At 47.8% G+C, this 20,769-nt stretch overlaps 1 protein-coding gene across 1 annotated transcript in view; it reads left to right on the forward strand.

Annotated features, from left to right (window-relative positions):
* The first annotated feature begins 3,596 nt into the window (after positions 1-3,596).
* The window catches only part of LOC140084792 (kazal-type serine protease inhibitor domain-containing protein 1-like), a 37,993-nt gene continuing 20,820 nt past the window's right edge, over positions 3,597-20,769 (forward strand). The window contains exon 1 of the mRNA XM_072126480.1: positions 3,597-3,705. The gene's annotated coding sequence lies outside the window, so the exon portion shown is untranslated. The remainder of the gene's footprint in view (positions 3,706-20,769) is intronic.

Here is a 20,769-nt window from a genome sequence, read left to right on the forward strand (position 1 = left end):
TGTCAGTATAACATGTAAGATACCAGTGTATACAGGCAGTCGTAGTGTCTATACAGAACACTTACATTATTACTGTACACTGTGTCCTGTCAGTATAACATGTAAGATACCAGTGTATACAGGCAGACGTAGTGTCTATACAGAACACTTACATTATTACTGTACACTATGTCCTGTCAGTATAACATGTAAGATACCAGTGTATACAGGCAGTCGTAGGGTCTATACAGAACACTTACATTATTACTGCACACTATGTCCTGTCAGTATAACATGTAAGATACCAGTGTATACAGGCAGTCGTAGGGTCTATACAGAACACTTACATTATTACTGTACACTATGTCCTGTCAGTATAACATGTAAGATACCAGTGTATACAGGCAGTCGTAGGGTGTATACAGAACACTTACATTATTACTGTACACTATGTCCTGTCAGTATAACATGTAAGATACCAGTGTATACAGGCAGACGTAGGGTCTATACAGAACACTTACATTATTACTGTACACTATGTCCTGTCAGTATAACATGTAAGATACCAGTGTATACAGGCAGTCGTAGGGTGTATACAGAACACTTACATTATTACTGTACACTATGTCCTGTCAGTATAACATGTAAGATACCAGTGTATACAGGCAGACGTAGGGTGTATACAGAACACTTACATTATTACTGTACACTATGTCCTGTCAGTATAACATGTAAGATACCAGTGTATACAGGCAGACGTAGGGTCTATACAGAACACTTACATTATTACTGTACACTATGTCCTGTCAGTATAACATGTAAGATACCAGTGTATACAGGCAGTCGTAGGGTCTATACAGAACACTTACATTATTACTGTACACTATATCCTGTCAGTATATAACATGTAAGATACCAGTGTATACAGGCAGACGTAGGGTGTATACAGAACACTTACATTATTACTGTACACTATGTCCTGTCAGTATAACATGTAAGATACCAGTGTATACAGGCAGACGTAGGGTGTATACAGAACACTTACATTATTACTGCACACTATGTCCTGTCAGTATAACATGTAAGATACCAGTGTATACAGGCAGTCGTAGGGTCTATACAGAACACTTACATTATTACTGCACACTATGTCCTGTCAGTATAACATGTAAGATACCAGTGTATACAGGCAGACGTAGGGTGTATACAGAACACTTACATTATTACTGTACACTATGTCCTGTCAGTATAACATGTAAGATACCAGTGTATACAGGCAGTCGTAGGGTGTATACAGAACACTTACATTATTACTGCACACTATGTCCTGTCAGTATAACATGTAAGATACCAGTGTATACAGGCAGTCGTAGGGTCTATACAGAACACTTACATTATTACTGTACACTATGTCCTGTCAGTATAACATGTAAGATACCAGTGTATACAGGCAGTCGTAGGGTGTATACAGAACACTTACATTATTACTGTACACTATGTCCTGTCAGTATAACATGTAAGATACCAGTGTATACAGGCAGTCGTAGGGTGTATACAGAACACTTACATTATTACTGCACACTATGTCCTGTCAGTATAACATGTAAGATACCAGTGTATACAGGCAGTCGTAGGGTCTATACAGAACACTTACATTATTACTGTACACTATGTCCTGTCAGTATAACATGTAAGATACCAGCGTATACAGGCAGTCGTAGGGTGTATACAGAACACTTACATTATTACTGTACACTATGTCCTGTCAGTATAACATGTAAGATACCAGTGTATACAGGCAGTCGTAGGGTCTATACAGAACACTTACATTATTACTGTACACTATGTCCTGTCAGTATAACATGTAAGATACCAGTGTATACAGGCAGTCGTAGGGTCTATACAGAACACTTACATTATTACTGTACACTATGTCCTGTCAGTATAACATGTAAGATACCAGTGTATACAGGCAGACGTAGGGTCTATACAGAACATTTAGCTACTATATTAATTTAAATTTAGAATAAAATAGTTTTTATCTAGAACAAGTAGACAGTTCGGTGTCTCTATGTCCGGAGGGTTTGGTGGATGCACCTACTTAGACAGGCGATCGCTATATATACACCCCCCATGCACAGTGACGAAGAAGGCAGCAGCCCTCGAAACGCGTAGGAAGAAGTTTTGTCTCTCTGGACCTTCCGTACCCTGTGACGTCACCACGCGGATCGCAGACAGAACTGTGTACGGAGCAGCAGCCGCCGTACGGGGATCTACTCCACGTGCAAACCCTAGCGATCCCCAAGTCTAAGAAAACTCAAGCCGGATTACCTGGAAAACCCTTCTGGATATTTATATTAATGGGTTTTATCTCCGCACCGAGACGGACTGAATCCACAGCGCCCCGGAGGTCCGGTACCAGCACCAGGGATCCGTTTAGCTCAGTTATTTCCTGTCCGATCTATCATACATCACACACATGCACACGGTATGAGGTCTGTGCGGTGATATACAGGAGATGGGTCATTTGTGAGATTGTTTGGCGCAGGTTCTCCTGTTTGTATTTGGTTTTTAGTGGCTCCATTAGTGGATCTATATTCACGTTGGGGTGCAGGTCACCACCTTTGTCACCAGCGACATCAACAAATTGTCTAGTGTTGCGCCAGCTCATCCCTGTTTGCCATAATTATAAACAGTAGGCACTTTAACAAACTCTTCATCCGAAGGTAGAAAAAACGGCTGGGGTCTGCCCTATGCCCATCTGCACTCCCAGGTGGCAAGTCGGCCAGACGAGCAATGCAACACACACCCCTGAGGAAGCCAGACGCTGGCGGAACGCGTGGGGAGCTGAGCCCCTATCCCCAAATACTGGACCTGGTGATACTCCATGTATATCGACACTAGGAGCATTTCCGATAGGTGCAGCTGTACAGACAAAAAGATAAGTACACTTACATACTTTCAAATTTGCATATAGAGCACTTTACAGCTAGCACATGTTTACTCACCAATAGGTCCACCAGGGGAAGGGTAGCTCTTAGCAAGGACTGCATACATCACAGCAGTCCATGCTCAGTCACAGGCACATACAACTGTGCTTTTTAAGTGTTTTTAAATGTCTATGTAGTGTGAGGTATATTTGTATTGAATAAACATTTACATTTTAATTATAGCATTTCTTCTTCATGATTTGTAGCCATATAGATACAATTCCCCTCTTTTCTCTTGATACTATAAACACTCACCGCTCTCCATTTATCCACCAGCTGTGACTTATAAAATACAAACATAATTATAAAACAACAAAAACAAGCCTTAAATTAGAGAGGGGGGGGGGGAGGAGGGGGGGGGAGGGAGATGGGAGGGGCGGAGGTATGGGAGAGGGGGAGGGGGGAGGGAGATGGGAGGGGCGGAGGTATGGGTGAGGGGGAGGGGGAGGGGGGGAGGGAGGGAGATGGGAGGGGCGGAGGTATGGGAGAGGGGGAGGGGCGGAGGGAGGGAGGGGCTGCTTCTTGAGTGCCACTGTCTAGAGAGGAAGAAGGAGGAGACTAGCTCCACCTTAAATACAGAACAGGAACAGGGGGAGGAGCCAAATACACTGCATTACACCTCCTCCCCTTAAAGTGCTATAGAGGGTGATTAACCCTTACTCTCCCCACCTCATCCACCAGTCCAGGTGCACCCTCCGTAAGCTGTCGGGAGTACACCACAGCACCAGCAGCGCTGGTAATAACCCCCATCATCTGACTGTAGTGTGTAATCACCCCCATCATCTCTATGACTGTAGTGTGTAATCACCCCCATCATCTCTATGACTGTAGTGTGTAATCACCCCCATCATCTCTATGACTGTAGTGTATAATAACCCCCATCGTCTCTATGCCTGTAGTGTATATAGTGTGTGATAACCCCCATCATCTCTATGACTGTAGTGTGTGATAACCCCCATCATCTCTATGACTGTAGTGTATAATAACCCCCATCATCTCTATGACTGTAGTGTGTGATAACCCCCATCATCTCTATGACTGTAGTGTGTGATAACCCCCATCATCTCTATGACTGTAGTGTGTGATAACCCCCATCATCTCTATGACTGTAGTGTGTGATAACCCCCATCATCTCTATGACTGTAGTGTATAATAACCCCCATCATCTCTATGACTGTAGTGTGTGATAACCCCCATCATCTCTATGACTGTAGTGTGTGATAACCCCCATCATCTCTATGACTGTAGTGTGTGATAACCCCCATCATCTCTATGACTGTAGTGTGTGATAACCCCCATCATCTCTATGACTGTAGTGTGTGATAACCCCCATCATCTCTATGACTGTAGTGTGTGATAACCCCCATCATCTCTATGACTGTAGTGTGTGATAACCCCCATCATCTCTATGACTGTAGTGTGTGATAACCCCCATCATCTCTATGACTGTAGTGTGTGATAACCCCCATCATCTCTATGACTGTAGTGTGTGATAACCCCCATCATCTCTATGACTGTAGTGTGTGATAACCCCCATCATCTCTATGACTGTAGTGTGTGATAACCCCCATCATCTCTATGACTGTAGTGTGTGATAACCCCCATCATCTCTATGACTGTAGTGTGTGATAACCCCCATCATCTCTATGACTGTAGTGTGTGATAACCCCCATCATCTCTATGACTGTAGTGTGTGATAACCCCCATCATCTCTATGACTGTAGTGTGTGATAACCCCCATCATCTCTATGACTGTAGTGTATAATAACCCCCATCATCTCTATGACTGTAGTGTGTGATAACCCCCATCATCTCTATGACTGTAGTGTGTGATAACCCCCATCATCTCTATGACTGTAGTGTGTGATAACCCCCATCATCTCTATGACTGTAGTGTGTGATAACCCCCATCATCTCTATGACTGTAGTGTGTGATAACCCCCATCATCTCTATGACTGTAGTGTGTGATAACCCCCATCATCTCTATGACTGTAGTGTGTGATAACCCCCATCATCTCTATGACTGTAGTGTGTGATAACCCCCATCATCTCTATGACTGTAGTGTGTGATAACCCCCATCATCTCTATGACTGTAGTGTGTGATAACCCCCATCATCTCTATGACTGTAGTGTGTGATAACCCCCATCATCTCTATGACTGTAGTGTGTGATAACCCCCATCATCTCTATGACTGTAGTGTATAATAACCACCATCATCTCTATGACTGTAGTGTGTGATAACCCCCATCATCTCTATGACTGTAGTGTATAATAACCACCATCATCTCTATGACTGTAGTGTGTGATAACCCCCATCATCTCTATGACTGTAGTGTGTGATAACCCCCATCATCTCTATGACTGTAGTGTGTGATAACCCCCATCATCTCTATGACTGTAGTGTGTGATAACCCCCATCATCTCTATGACTGTAGTGTGTGATAACCCCCATCATCTCTATGACTGTAGTGTGTGATAACCCCCATCATCTCTATGACTGTAGTGTGTGATAACCCCCCATCATCTCTATGACTGTAGTGTGTGATAACCCCCATCATCTCTATGACTATAGTGTGTAATCACCCCCATCATCTCTATGACTGTAGTGTGTGATCACCCCCATCATCTCTATGACTGTAGTGTGTGATAACCCCCCATCATCTCTATGACTATAGTGTGTAATCACCCCCATCATCTCTATGACTGTAGTGTGTGATAACCCCCATCATCTCTATGACTGTAGTGTGTGATAACCCCCATCATCTCTATGACTGTAGTGTGTGATAACCCCCCATCATCTCTATGACTGTAGTGTGTGATAACCCCCATCATCTCTATGACTGTAGTGTGTGATAACCCCCATCATCTCTATGACTGTAGTGTGTGATAACCCCCATCATCTCTATGACTGTAGTGTGTGATAACCCCCATCATCTCTATGACTGTAGTGTGTGATAACCCCCATCATCTCTATGACTGTAGTGTGTGATAACCCCCATCATCTCTATGACTGTAGTGTGTGATAACCCCCATCATCTCTATGACTGTAGTGTGTGATAACCCCCATCATCTCTATGACTGTAGTGTGTGATAACCCCCATCATCTCTATGACTGTAGTGTGTGATAACCCCCATCATCTCTATGACTGTAGTGTGTGATAACCCCCATCATCTCTATGACTGTAGTGTATAATAACCACCATCATCTCTATGACTGTAGTGTGTGATAACCCCCATCATCTCTATGACTGTAGTGTATAATAACCACCATCATCTCTATGACTGTAGTGTGTGATAACCCCCATCATCTCTATGACTGTAGTGTGTGATAACCCCCATCATCTCTATGACTGTAGTGTGTGATAACCCCCATCATCTCTATGACTGTAGTGTGTGATAACCCCCATCATCTCTATGACTGTAGTGTGTGATAACCCCCATCATCTCTATGACTGTAGTGTGTGATAACCCCCATCATCTCTATGACTGTAGTGTGTGATAACCCCCATCATCTCTATGACTGTAGTGTATAATAACCACCATCATCTCTATGACTGTAGTGTGTGATAACCCCCATCATCTCTATGACTGTAGTGTGTGATAACCCCCATCATCTCTATGACTGTAGTGTGTGATAACCCCCATCATCTCTATGACTGTAGTGTGTGATAACCCCCATCATCTCTATGACTGTAGTGTGTGATAACCCCCATCATCTCTATGACTGTAGTGTGTGATAACCCCCATCATCTCTATGACTGTAGTGTGTGATAACCCCCATCATCTCTATGACTATAGTGTGTAATCACCCCCATCATCTCTATGACTGTAGTGTGTGATCACCCCCATCATCTCTATGACTGTAGTGTGTGATAACCCCCATCATCTCTATGACTGTAGTGTGTAATCACCCCCATCATCTCTATGACTGTAGTGTGTGATAACCCCCATCATCTCTATGACTGTAGTGTGTGATAACCCCCATCATCTCTATGACTGTAGTGTGTGATAACCCCCCATCATCTCTATGACTGTAGTGTGTGATAACCCCCATCATCTCTATGACTGTAGTGTGTGATAACCCCCATCATCTCTATGACTGTAGTGTGTGATAACCCCCATCATCTCTATGACTGTAGTGTGTGATAACCCCCCATCATCTCTATGACTGTAGTGTGTGATAACCCCCCATCATCTCTATGACTGTAGTGTGTGATAACCCCCATCATCTCTATGACTGTAGTGTGTGATAACCCCCATCATCTCTATGACTGTAGTGTGTGATAACCCCCATCATCTCTATGACTGTAGTGTGTGATAACCCCCATCATCTCTATGACTGTAGTGTGTGATAACCCCCATCATCTCTATGACTGTAGTGTGTGATAACCCCCATCATCTCTATGACTGTAGTGTGTGATAACCCCCATCATCTCTATGACTATAGTGTGTAATCACCCCCATCATCTCTATGACTGTAGTGTGTGATAACCCCCATCATCTCTATGACTGTAGTGTGTGATAACCCCCATCATCTCTATGACTGTAGTGTGTGATAACCCCCATCATCTCTATGACTGTAGTGTGTGATAACCCCCATCATCTCTATGACTATAGTGTGTGATAACCCCCATCATCTCTATGCCTGTAGTGTATAATAACCACCATCATCTCTATGACTGTAGATTGTGATAACCCCCATCATCTCTATGACTGTAGTGTGTGATAACCCCCATCATCTCTATGACTATAGTGTGTAATCACCCCCATCATCTCTATGACTGTAGTGTGTGATAACCCCCCATCATCTCTATGACTGTAGTGTGTGATAACCCCCATCATCTCTATGACTGTAGTGTGTGATAACCCCCCATCATCTCTATGACTGTAGTGTGTGATAACCCCCATCATCTCTATGACTGTAGTGTGTGATAACCCCCATCATCTCTATGACTGTAGTGTGTGATAACCCCCATCATCTCTATGACTGTAGTGTGTGATAACCCCCATCATCTCTATGACTGTAGTGTTATAGTACAGAATCCAGTCACACTGATTGTGAATTAGAATTTTTTAGTATACTGATATACGTGATACATATACAGAGAAGGTCAGGATAGTCCCTGTGACACAAAGGTACATAGTGTATACAATTCATCTGGTAATGGATGAGCAGGGATACTCTGGGGATGCTATAGGATTCAGTAGTGATGGTACCTGTAAAGGAAGCATGAGAGTATAAGACAGTGCTGACCAGTATGCCAGTTACTAGAGGTTCAGGAGTTGCTGTGCAGGCTGGGCGCTTAGGGGAAGAGCGGGAGTCCGCTTGTGTGGTAGGAGCGCTGCAGTGGTAAGTGCTGTGAGGCTTTAAATAGGAATATCAGGCGCGCGAGCGCACGAAAACGTCACTTCCGGTCTGGACCGGAAGTGCGTCATAGTTTGCGTTCCACTCGTTGCCGTGCGGTGGAACGCATGGGCTGTTATATGCTGATTGGAGCAGAGATGATGGGGGAGTGGCTGTAGCGTCCACTGATAATATTGAAAATGTCAGAAGGTTTAAGGGAATCGTGTGGCGCGATGATAGTATCAGGTGGGGGTACTATTAGAAGTAAGTACAGGATAATAAGAGCTATTAGTGTAGTTAGGCTGAGGAATAAACGCCTAAATGGTGGAGTATAGTAACACGCGCCAGTTGTAGAAAATGGCATCTAGTGTATCCTATGCTACAATGGGAGTAGATGCAATAACAGTAGTGATGGGAAACATATATGGAATATGGGGACGTATATGACCTGCGCGCATGTACAAAGTAATCACATAGTAATAACACACATCTACTACATTGCACATACAATACCAGAGCGCTGATGATATGAATGTTTTCAGCGTCTCTGTAACAAAAATAGAATTGTTCATATTAATAACAAATCAGCAGAAGCTTTGGATATTGTAGTCCCTATTCATTCCTTTAGGTGACAGCGTTTGTAGTGTGTGAATCCAAAACGACTCTCTGATACTCGGTCCCCACTGCGTCTCGGGGTCCCTATTTGTTCGATAACCTGGAATTTTAGTTGGTTAATAGAATGGTTTTTTCCAGGAAGTGGGCAGGTATTGGGAGTAAAGTGTTCTTTAGTCTGATGGTAGATTTGTGTTTGGAAATTCTGTCTTTGATGGGTAATGTGGTCTCACCGACATATGCGAGGCCACATGGGCATTTCATCATGTAGATCACAAAATCAGAGTTACATGTGAAGAAATCATGTATGGGATCATTTTTCCCGTTATGGGGTGTGAAAATGTCTCGCCTTTTTGTACATTGTTGCATTGTGCACAAGAATGGGAAGGTGCCTTTTCTCTGAGTTCTCAGGAATAGTTGTTTTTGTAATTAAATTCCCGAGCCTATGTCAGCCTTAACTAATCTGTCTCTTAGGTTATCGGGACGTTTGAAGCAGGGTAGAAATGGTTTGTTGAATTCTGGGATGTTTGGGTGTCCTTTATGGAGTATGGGCCAGTGTTTCCGTATGATCTTATGGACTTTGAAAGAGTAGGGGTGATAGGTATGGACAAAAGGTATGCGACTTTGGGCGGACCTTTTGGGTCTCGAGGGCGTATTTCTGTATTTTGTGAGTGTATTGGAGGGGTATCCTCTTTCTGAGAATTTAGCTTGCATCTCCTCTAGTCTAGTGTTTAGGATCTCTGGTTTGCTGATGATCCTTTCAAGTCTTTTATATTGGGAGATGGGGAGTGAGTTTTTGGTAGATTTGGGGTGACAGCTAGTAAAGTGAAGGAGGTTATTACGATCTGTCGGTTTGGTATAGAGATCTGACCATAGGGTCCCATCTGTCTCTTTGATGATCATGGTGTCTAGGAAGTTTATTTTCTCACTGTCACTGTGGAGTGTAAATTGTAACTCTGGCCAAATTGAGTTGAGATCAAGAAGAAAGTTGTGTAAGGAGTCCAATGTGCCCCCACATATGCAGAACACATCGTCGATGTAGCGTTTCCAGATGCGGCAGTGGGTGGAGAAGAGTTGATTCGGATAGACAAAGGTTTCTTCGAAGAAGGCCATGTAAGTGTTCGCATATGGGGGTGCCACATTGGACCCCTTGGCAGTACCCTGTCGTTGGATGTAGAATGAGTCTTGGAACATAAAGTGATTTTCTGTGAGTACGATTTCTAGTAATTCCAGACATAGGTCAATTACAACCGTGGGATAACTGGTTACAAAAACAACTATTCCTGAGAACTCAGAGAAAAGGCACCTTCCCATTCTTGTGCACAATGCAACAATGTACAAAAAGGCGAGACATTTTCACACCCCCTCAACGGGAAAAATGATCCCATACATGATTTCTTCACATGTAACTCTGATTTTGTGATCTACATGATGAAATGCCCATGTGGCCTCGCATATGTCGGTGAGACCACATTACCCATCAAAGACAGAATTTCCAAACACAAATCTACCATCAGACTAAAGAACACTTTACTCCCAATACCTGCCCACTTCCTGGAAAAAACCATTCTATTAACCAACTAAAATTCCAGGTTATCGAACAAATAGGGACCCCGAGACGCAGTGGGGACCGAGTATCAGAGAGTCGTTTTGGATTCACACACTACAAACGCTGTCACCTAAAGGAATGAATAGGGACTACAATATCCAAAGCTTCTGCTGATTTGTTATTAATATGAACAATTCTATTTTTGTTACAGAGACGCTGAAAACATACATATCATCAGCGCTCTGGTATTGTATGTGCAATGTAGTAGATGTGTGTTATTACTATGTGATTACTTTGTACATGCGCGCAGGTCATATACGTCCCCATATTCCATATATGTTTCCCATCACTACTGTTATTGCATCTACTCCCATTGTAGCATAGGATACACTAGATGCCATTTTCTACAACTGGCGCGTGTTACTATACTCCACCATTTAGGCGTTTATTCCTCAGCCTAACTACACTAATAGCTCTTATTATCCTGTACTTACTTCTAATAGTACCCCCACCTGATACTATCATCGCGCCACACGATTCCCTTAAACCTTCTGACATTTTCAATATTATCAGTGGACGCTACAGCCACTCCCCCATCATCTCTGCTCCAATCAGCATATAATAGCCCATGCGTTCCACCGCACGGCAACGAGTGGAACGCAAACTATGACGCACTTCCGGTCCAGACCGGAAGTGACGTTTTCGTGCGCTCGCGCGCCTGATATTCCTATTTAAAGCCTCACAGCACTTACCACTGCAGCGCTTCTACCACACAAGCGGACTCCCGCTCTTCCCCTAAGCGCCCAGCCTGCACAGCAACTCCTGAACCTCTAGTAACTGGCATACTGGTCAGCACTGTCTGATACTCTCATGCTTCCTTTACAGGTACCATCACTACTGAATCCTATAGCATCCCCAGAGTATCCCTGCTCATCCATTACCAGATGAATTGTATACACTATATACCTTTGTGTCACAGGGACTATCCTGACCTTCTCTGTATATGTATCACGTATATCAGTATACTAAAAAATTCTAATTCACAATCAGTGTGACTGGATTCCGTACTATAATGTTTAAATGGGATTGGGACCCTATCCAGAGCACCTGAACAACAAAACCCAAGGTGTGCGGTACAACTCCTATACGAAAATATGACTGTAGTGTATATATATAGTGTGTGATAACCCCCATCATCTCTATGATTGTAGTGTATAATAACCCCCATCATCTCTATGACTGTAGTGTGTGATAACCCCCATCATCTCTATGACTGTAGTGTGTGATAACCCCCATCATCTCTATGACTGTAGTGTGTGATAACCCCCATCATCTCTATGACTGTAGTGTGTAATCACCCCCATCATCTCTATGACTGTAGTGTATAATAACCCACATCATCTCTATGACCATAGTGTGTAATCACCCCCATCATCTCTATGACTGTAGTGTGTGATAACCCCCATCATCTCTATGACCATAGTGTGTAATCACCCCCATCATCTCTATGACTGTAGTGTGTGATAACCCCCATCATCTCTATGACTGTAGTGTGTAATCACCCCCATCATCTCTATGACTGTAGTGTGTAATCACCCCCATCATCTCTATGACTGTAGTGTGTGATAACCCCCATCATCTCTATGACTGTAGTGTGTGATAACCCCCATCCTCTGCACAGTGTCTTGATGAGCTGAGATGATGGGAGTGGCAGTGAGTTGTGTATTCATGAGATAATTGTAATCTCATCATGCGGAGGGTGTCGGTCCCATCGGGGGGTCATCACCATATCCTCACATTGCTCTCCTCTGGAGGACCCTCATTTGGGTCTCAATGCCATGAGAAGCCCCCCCCCCTGCACAAGAGATAATGGGATCAGGACAGAGAATCCCACCAGCTCAGGGACAATATCTGTGAGGCAGTGTAGGGACCCTCATATCAACGCTAGTCCCTACTCCAGAACCCTCTATATCTGCTCCAGAACCCTCTATATCTGCTCCAGACCCCTCTATATCTGCTCCAGACCCCTCTATATCTGCTCCAGAACCCTCTATATCTGCTCCAGACCCCTCTATATCTGCTCCAGAACCCTCTGATCTGCTCCAGACCCCTCTATATCTGCTCCAGACCCCTCTGATCTGCTCCAGACCCCTCTGATCTGCTCCAGACCCCTCTATATCTGCTCCAGACCCCTCTATATCTGCTCCAGAACCCTCTGATCTGCTCCAGACCCCTCTATATCTGCTCCAGACCCCTCTGATCTGCTCCAGATCCCTCTGATACCCTCCAGAACCCTCTATATCTGCTCGAGACCCCTCTGATCTGCTCCAGACCCCTCTATATCTGCTCCAGACCCCTCTGATCTGCTCCAGACCCCTCTATATCTGCTCCAGACCCCTCTATATCTGCTCGAGACCCCTCTGATCTGCTCCAGACCCCTCTATATCTGCTCCAGACCCCTCTGATCTGCTCCAGATCCCTCTGATACCCTCCAGAACCCTCTATATCTGCTCGAGACCCCTCTGATCTGCTCCAGACCCCTCTATATCTGCTCCAGACCCCTCTGATCTGCTCCAGACCCCTCTATATCTGCTCCAGACCCCTCTGATCTGCTCCAGACCCCTCTGATCTGCTCCAGACCCCTCTATATCTGCTCCAGACCCCTCTATATCTGCTCCAGAACCCTCTGATCTGCTCCAGACCCCTCTATATCTGCTCCAGACCCCTCTGATCTGCTCCAGATCCCTCTGATACCCTCCAGAACCCTCTATATCTGCTCGAGACCCCTCTGATCTGCTCCAGACCCCTCTATATCTGCTCCAGACCCCTCTGATCTGCTCCAGACCCCTCTATATCTGCTCCAGACCCCTCTATATCTGCTCCAGAACCCTCTGATCTGCTCCAGAACCCTCTGATCTGCTCCAGACCCCTCTATATCTGCTCCAGACCCCTCTATATCTGCTCCAGAACCCTCTATATCTGCTCTAGATCCCTCTGATCTCCTCCAGAGCCCTCTATGTCTGCTCCAGATCCCTCTGATCATCTCTAGAACCTTCTATATCTGCTCCAGAACCCTCTGATCTGCTCCAGACCCCTCTATATCTGCTCCAGACCCCTCTATATCTGCTCCAGACCCCTCTATATCTGCTCCAGAACCCTCTGATCTGCTCCAGACCCCTCTATAGCTGCTCCAGACCCCTCTATATCTGCTCCAGACCCCTCTGATCTGCTCCAGATCCCTCTGATACCCTCCAGAACCCTCTATATCTGCTCGAGACCCCTCTGATCTGCTCCAGACCCCTCTATATCTGCTCCAGACCCCTCTGATCTGCTCCAGACCCCTCTATATCTGCTCCAGACCCCTCTATATCTGCTCCAGACCCCTCTATATCTGCTCCAGAACCCTCTGATCTGCTCCAGAACCCTCTGATCTGCTCCAGACCCCTCTATATCTGCTCCAGACCCCTCTATATCTGCTCCAGAACCCTCTATATCTGCTCTAGATCCCTCTGATCTCCTCCAGAGCCCTCTATGTCTGCTCCAGATCCCTCTGATCATCTCTAGAACCTTCTATATCTGCTCCAGACCCCTCTGATCTGCTCCAGACCCCTCTATATCTGCTCCAGACCCCTCTATATCTGCTCCAGACCCCTCTATATCTGCTCCAGAACCCTCTGATCTGCTCCAGAACCCTCTGATCTGCTCCAGACCCCTCTATAGCTGCTCCAGACCCCTCTATATCTGCTCCAGACCCCTTTGATCTTCTCCAGACCCCTCTATATCTGCTCCAGACCCCTCTATATCTGCTCCAGACCCCTCTATATCTGCTCCAGACCCCTCTATATCTGCTCCAGACCCCTCTGATCTGCTCCAGACCCCTCTATATCTGCTCCAGAACCCTCTGATCTGCCCCAGAACCCTCTGATCTGCTCCAGACCCCTCTATATCTGCTCCAGACCCCTCTGATCTGCTCCAGACCCCTCTATATCTGCTCCAGACCCCTCTGATCTGCTCCAGACCCCTCTATATCTGCTCCAGACCACTCTGATCTCCTCCAGACCCCTCTGATCTGCTCCAGACCCCTCTATATCTGCTCCAGTCCCCTCTATATCTGCTCCAGACCCCTCTGATCTTCTCCAGAACCCTCTATATCTGCTCCAGACCCCTCTGATCTGCTCCAGACCCCTCTATATCTGCTCCAGACCCCTCTGATCTTCTCCAGAACCCTCTATATCTGCTCCAGAACCCTCTGATCTGCTCCAAACCCCTCTATATCTCCTCCAGACCCCTCTATATCTGCTCCAGACCCCTCTATATCTGCTCCAGACCCCTCTATATCTGCTCCAGACCCCTCTATATCTGCTCCAGACCCCTCTGATCTGCTCCAGACCCCTCTATATCTGCTCCAGAACCCTCTGATCTGCTCCAGAACCCTCTATATCTGCTCCAGACCCCTCTGATCTGCTCCAGACCCCTCTGATCTGCTCCAGGCCCCTCTATATCTGCTCCAGACCCCTCTGATCTTCTCCAGAACCCTCTAAATCTGCTCCAGACCCCTCTGATCTGCTCCAGACCCCTCTATATCTGCTCCAGACCCCTCTGATCTTCTCCAGAACCATCTATATCTGCTCCAGATCCTTCTATATCTGCTCCAGATCCCTCTATATCTGCTAGACCCCTCTGATCTCCTCCAGACCCCTCTGATCTCCTCCAGAACTCTCTATATCTGCTCCAGATCCCTCTATATCTGCTCCAGACCCCTCTGATCTGCTCCAGACCCATCTGATCTCCTCCAGACCCCTCTGATCTCCTCCGGAACCCTCTATATCTGCTCCAGACCCCTCTATATCTGCTCCAGATCCCTCTATATCTGCTCCAGACCCCTCTATATCTGCTCCAGATCCCTCTATGTCTGCTCCAGACCCCTCTGATCTCCTCCAGAACCCTCTATATCTGCTCCAGATCCCTCTATATCTGCTCCAGACCCCTCTATATCTGCTCCAGACCCCTCTGATCTCCTCCAGACCCCTCTGATCTGCCCCAGACCCCTCTGATCTGCTCCAGACCCCTCTATATCTGCTCCAGACCCCTCTATATCTGCTCCAGACCCCTCTATATCTGCTCCAGACCCCTCTGATCTCCTCCAGACCCCTCTGATCTGCCCCAGACCCCTCTGATCTGCCCCAGACCCCTCTGATCTGCCCCAGACCCCTCTATATCTGCTCCAGACCCCTCTATATCTGCTCCAGACCCCTCTATATCTGCTCCAGGCCCCTCTGATCTGCTCCAGACCCCTCTATATCTGCTCCAGACCCCTCTGATCTCCTCCAGACCCCTCTGATCTGCCCCAGACCCCTCTGATCTGCTCCAGACCCCTCTATATCTGCTCCAGACCCCTCTATATCTGCTCCAGACCCCTCTATATCTGCTCCAGACCCCTCTGATCTCCTCCAGACCCCTCTGATCTGCCCCAGACCCCTCTGATCTGCCCCAGACCCCTCTGATCTGCCCCAGACCCCTCTATATCTGCTCCAGACCCCTCTATATCTGCTCCAGACCCCTCTATATCTGCTCCAGGCCCCTCTGATCTGCTCCAGACCCCTCTATATCTGCTCCAGATCCCTCTGATCTTCTCCAGAACCCTCTATATCTGCTCCAGACCCCTCTGATACCCTCCAGAACCCTCTATATCTGCTCCAGACCCCTCTGATCTTCTCCAGAACCCTCTATATCTGCTCCAGACCCCTCTGATCTCCTCCAGACCCCTCTGATCTGCTCCAGACCCCTCTATATCTGCTCCAGACCCCTCTATATCTGCTCCAGACCCATCTATATCTGCTCCAGACCCCTCTGATCTTCTCCAGACCCCTCTATATCTGCTCCAGACCCCTCTGATCTCCTCCAGACCCCTCTATATCTGCTCCAGACCCCTCTATATCTGCTCCAGACCCATCTATATCTGCTCCAGACCCCTCTGATCTTCTCCAGACCCCTCTATATCTGCTCCAGACCCCTCTGATCTCCTCCAGACCCCTCTGATCTGCTCCAGACCCCTCTATATCTGCTCCAGACCCCTCTATATCTGCTCCAGATCCCTCTATATCTGCTCCAGACCCCTCTGATCTCCTCCAGACCCCTCTGATCTGCCCCAGACCCCTCTGATCTGCTCCAGACCCCTCTATATCTGCTCCAGACCCCTCTATATCTGCTCCAGACCCCTCTATATCTGCTCCAGACCCCTCTGATCTCCTCCAGACCCCTCTGATCTGCCCCAGACCCCTCTGATCTGCCCCAGACCCCTCTGATCTGCCCCAGACCCCTCTATATCTGCTCCAGACCCCTCTATATCTGCTCCAGACCCCTCTATATCTGCTCCAGGCCCCTCTGATCTGCTCCAGACCCCTCTATATCTGCTCCAGATCCCTCTGATCTTCTCCAGAACCCTCTATATCTGCTCCAGACCCCTCTGATACCCTCCAGAACCCTCTATATCTGCTCCAGACCCCTCTGATCTTCTCCAGAACCCTCTATATCTGCTCCAGACCCCTCTGATCTGCTCCAGACCCCTCTATATCTGCTCCAGACCCCTCTATATCTGCTCCAGACCCATCTATATCTGCTCCAGACCCCTCTGATCTTCTCCAGACCCCTCTATATCTGCTCCAGACCCCTCTGATCTCCTCCAGACCCCTCTGATCTGCTCCAGACCCCTCTATATCTGCTCCAGACCCCTCTATATCTGCTCCAGATCCCTCTATATCTGCTCCAGACCCCTCTGATCTGCTCCAGACCCCTCTGATCTGCTCCAGACCCCTCTGATCTCCTCCAGAACCCTCTATATCTGCTCCAGACCCCTCTATATCTGCTCCAGATCCCTCTATATCTGCTCCAGACCCCTCTGATCTGCTCCAGACCCCTCTATATCTGCTCCAGATCCCTCTATGTCTGCTCCAGACCCCTCTGATCTCCTCCAGGACCCTCTATATCTGCTCCAGATCCCTCTATATCTGCTCCAGACCCCTCTATATCTGCTCCAGACCCCTCTGATCTCCTCCAGACCCCTCTGATCTCCTCCAGAACCCTCTATATCTGCTCCAGACCCCTCTATATCTGCTCCAGACCCCTCTATATCTGCTCCAGACCCCTCTGATCTCCTCCAGACCCCTCTGATCTGCTCCAGACCCCTCTGATCTCCTCCAGACCCCTCTGATCTGCTCCAGACCCCTCTGATCTGCTCCAGACCCCTCTATATCTGCTCCAGATCCCTCTATATCTGCTCCAGACCCTTCTGATCTGCCCCAGACCCCTCTGATCTGCTCCAGACCCCTCTATATCTGCTCCAGATCCCTCTATATCTGCTCCAGACCCCTCTATATCTGCTCCAGACCCCTCTATATCTGCTCCAGACCCCTCTGATCTCCTCCAGACCCCTCTGATCTGCCCCAGACCGCTCTGATCTGCTCCAGACCCCTCTATATCTGCTCCAGACCCCTCTGATCTCCTCCAGACCCCTCTGATCTGCTCCAGATCCCTCTATATCTGCTCCAGGCCCCTCTGATCTGCTCCAGACCCCTCTATATCTGCTCCAGATCCCTCTGATCTTCTCCAGAACCCTCTATATCTGCTCCAGACCCCTCTGATCTCCTCCAGACCCCTCTGATCTCCTCCAGACCCCTCTGATCTGCTCCAGACCCCTCTATATCTGCTCCAGACCCCTCTATATCTGCTCCAGACCCCTCTGATCTTCTCCAGACCCCTCTATATCTGCTCCAGACCCCGCTGATCTTCTCCAGAACCCTCTATATCTGCTCCAGACCTCTCTGATCTGCTCCAGACCCCTCTATATCTGCTCCAGACCCCTCTGGTCTTCTCCAGAACCCTCTATATCTGCTCCAGACCCCTCTGATCTCCTCCAGACCCCTCTGATCTCCTCCAGACCCCTCTGATCTGCTCCAGGCCCCTCTGATCTGCTCCAGACCCCTCTATATCTGCTCCAGATCCCTCTGATCCCCTCCAGAACCCTCTATATCTGCTCCAGACCCCTCTGATCTTCTCCAGAACCCTCTATATCTGCTCCAGACCCCTCTGATCTGCTCCAGACCCCTCTATATCTGCTCCAGACCCCTCTGATCTTCTCCAGAACGCTCTATATCTGCTCCAGACCCCTCTGATCTTCTCCAGAACCCTCTATATCTGCTCCAGACCCCTCTGATCTTCTCCAGAACCCTCTATATCTGCTCCAGACCCCTCTGATCTTCTCCAGACACCTCTATATCTGCTCCAGACCCCTCTGATCTCCTCCAGACCCCTCTGATCTCCCCCAGACCCCTCTGATCTTCTCCAGAACCCTCTATATCTGCTCCAGACCCCTCTGATACCCTCCAGACCCCTCTGATCTCCCCCAGACCCCTCTGATCTGCTCCAGACCCCTCTGATCTGCTCCAGGCCCCTCTATATCTGCTCCAGACCCCTCTGATCTTCTCCAGAACCCTCTATATCTGCTCCAGACCCCTCTATATCTGATCCAGACCCCTCTGATCTTCTCCAGAACCCTCTATATCTGCTCCAGACCCCTCTGATCTCCTCCAGACCCCTCTGATCTACTCCAGACCCCTCTATATCTGCTCAAGGCCCCTCTGATCTGCTCCAGACCCCTCTATATCTGCTCCAGATCCCTCTGATACCCTCCAGAACCCTCTATATCTGCTCCAGACCCCTCTGATCTTCTCCAGAACCCTCTATATCTGCTCCAGACCCCTCTGATCTGCTCCAGACCCCTCTGATCTTCTCCAGACCCCTCTATATCTGCTCCAGACCCCTCTATATCTGCTCCAGACCCCTCTGATCTTCTCCAGAACCCTCTATATCTGCTCCAGAACCCTCTATATCGGCTCCAGACCCCTCTGATCTTCTCCAGACCCCTCTATATCTGCTCCAGAACCCTCTATATCTGCTCCAGACCCCTCTGATCTTCTCCAGAACCCTCTATATCTGCTCCAGACCCCTCTGATCTGCTCCAGACCCCTCTATATCTGCTTCAGACCCCTCTGATCTGCTCCAGACCCCTCTGTTCTGCTCCATGCCCCTCCATATCTACTCCAGGCCCCTCTGATCTGCTCCAGACCCCTCTATATCTGCTCCAGATCTCTCTGAGCCCCTCCAGAACCCTCTATATCTGCTCCAGACCCCTCTGATCTTCTCCAGAACCCTCTATATCTGCTCCAAACCCCTCTGATCTGCTCCAGACCCCTCTATATCTGCTCCAGACCCCTCTGATCTTCTCCAGAACCCTCTATATCTGCTCCAAACCCCTCTGATCTGCCATAGACTCCTCTATATCTGCTCCAGACCCCTCTTATATTCTCCAGAACCCTCTATATCTGCTCCAGACCCCTCTGATCTTCTCCAGAACCCTCTATATCTGCTCCAGACCCCTCTGATCTTCTCCAGACCCCTCTGATCTTCTCCAGACCCCTCTATATCTGCTCCAGACCCCTCTGATCTGCTCCAGACCCCTCTATATCTGCTCCAGACCCCTCTGATCTTCTCCAGACCCCTCTATATCTGCTCCAGACCTCTCTGATCTGCTCCAGAACCCTCTATGTCTGCTCTAGACCCCTCTGATCTTCTCCAAACCCCTCTATATCTGCTCCAGACCCCTCTATATCTGCTCCAGACCCATCTGATCTTCTCCAGACCCCTCTATATCTGCTCCAGACACCTCTATATCTGCTCCAGACCCCCCTGATCTTCTCCAGAACCCTCTATATCTGCTCCAGACCCCTCTGATCTGCTCCAGATCCCTCTATATCTGCTCCAGACCCCTCTGATCTCCTTCAGACCCCTCTATATCTGCTCCAGACCCCTCTATATCTGCTCCAGATCCCTCTATATCTGCTCCAGATCCCTCTATGTTTGCTCTAGATCCCTCTGATCCCCTCCAGAACCCTCTATATCTGCTCCAGATCCCTCTGATCCCCATTAGAACCCTCTATGTCTGCTCCAGACCCATCTGATCTTCTCCAGAACCCTCTATGTCTGCTCCAGATCCCTCTGATCCCCTCCAGAACCCTCTTTATCTGCTCCAGACCTCTCTGATCTGCTCCAGACCCCTCTATATCTGCTCCAGACCCCTCTGATCTCCCCCAGACCCCTCTGATCTGCTCCAGACCCCTCTATATCTGCTTCAGACCCCTCTGATCTCCTCCAGAACCCTCTATATCTGCTCTAGAGCCCTCTGATCTCCTCCAGAACCCTCTATGTCTGCTCCAGATCCCTCTGATCATCTCTAG

The sequence above is a fragment of the Engystomops pustulosus genome, chromosome 1 (genome assembly GCF_040894005.1).
Source record: "Engystomops pustulosus chromosome 1, aEngPut4.maternal, whole genome shotgun sequence".
Taxonomy (NCBI): domain Eukaryota; kingdom Metazoa; phylum Chordata; class Amphibia; order Anura; family Leptodactylidae; genus Engystomops; species Engystomops pustulosus.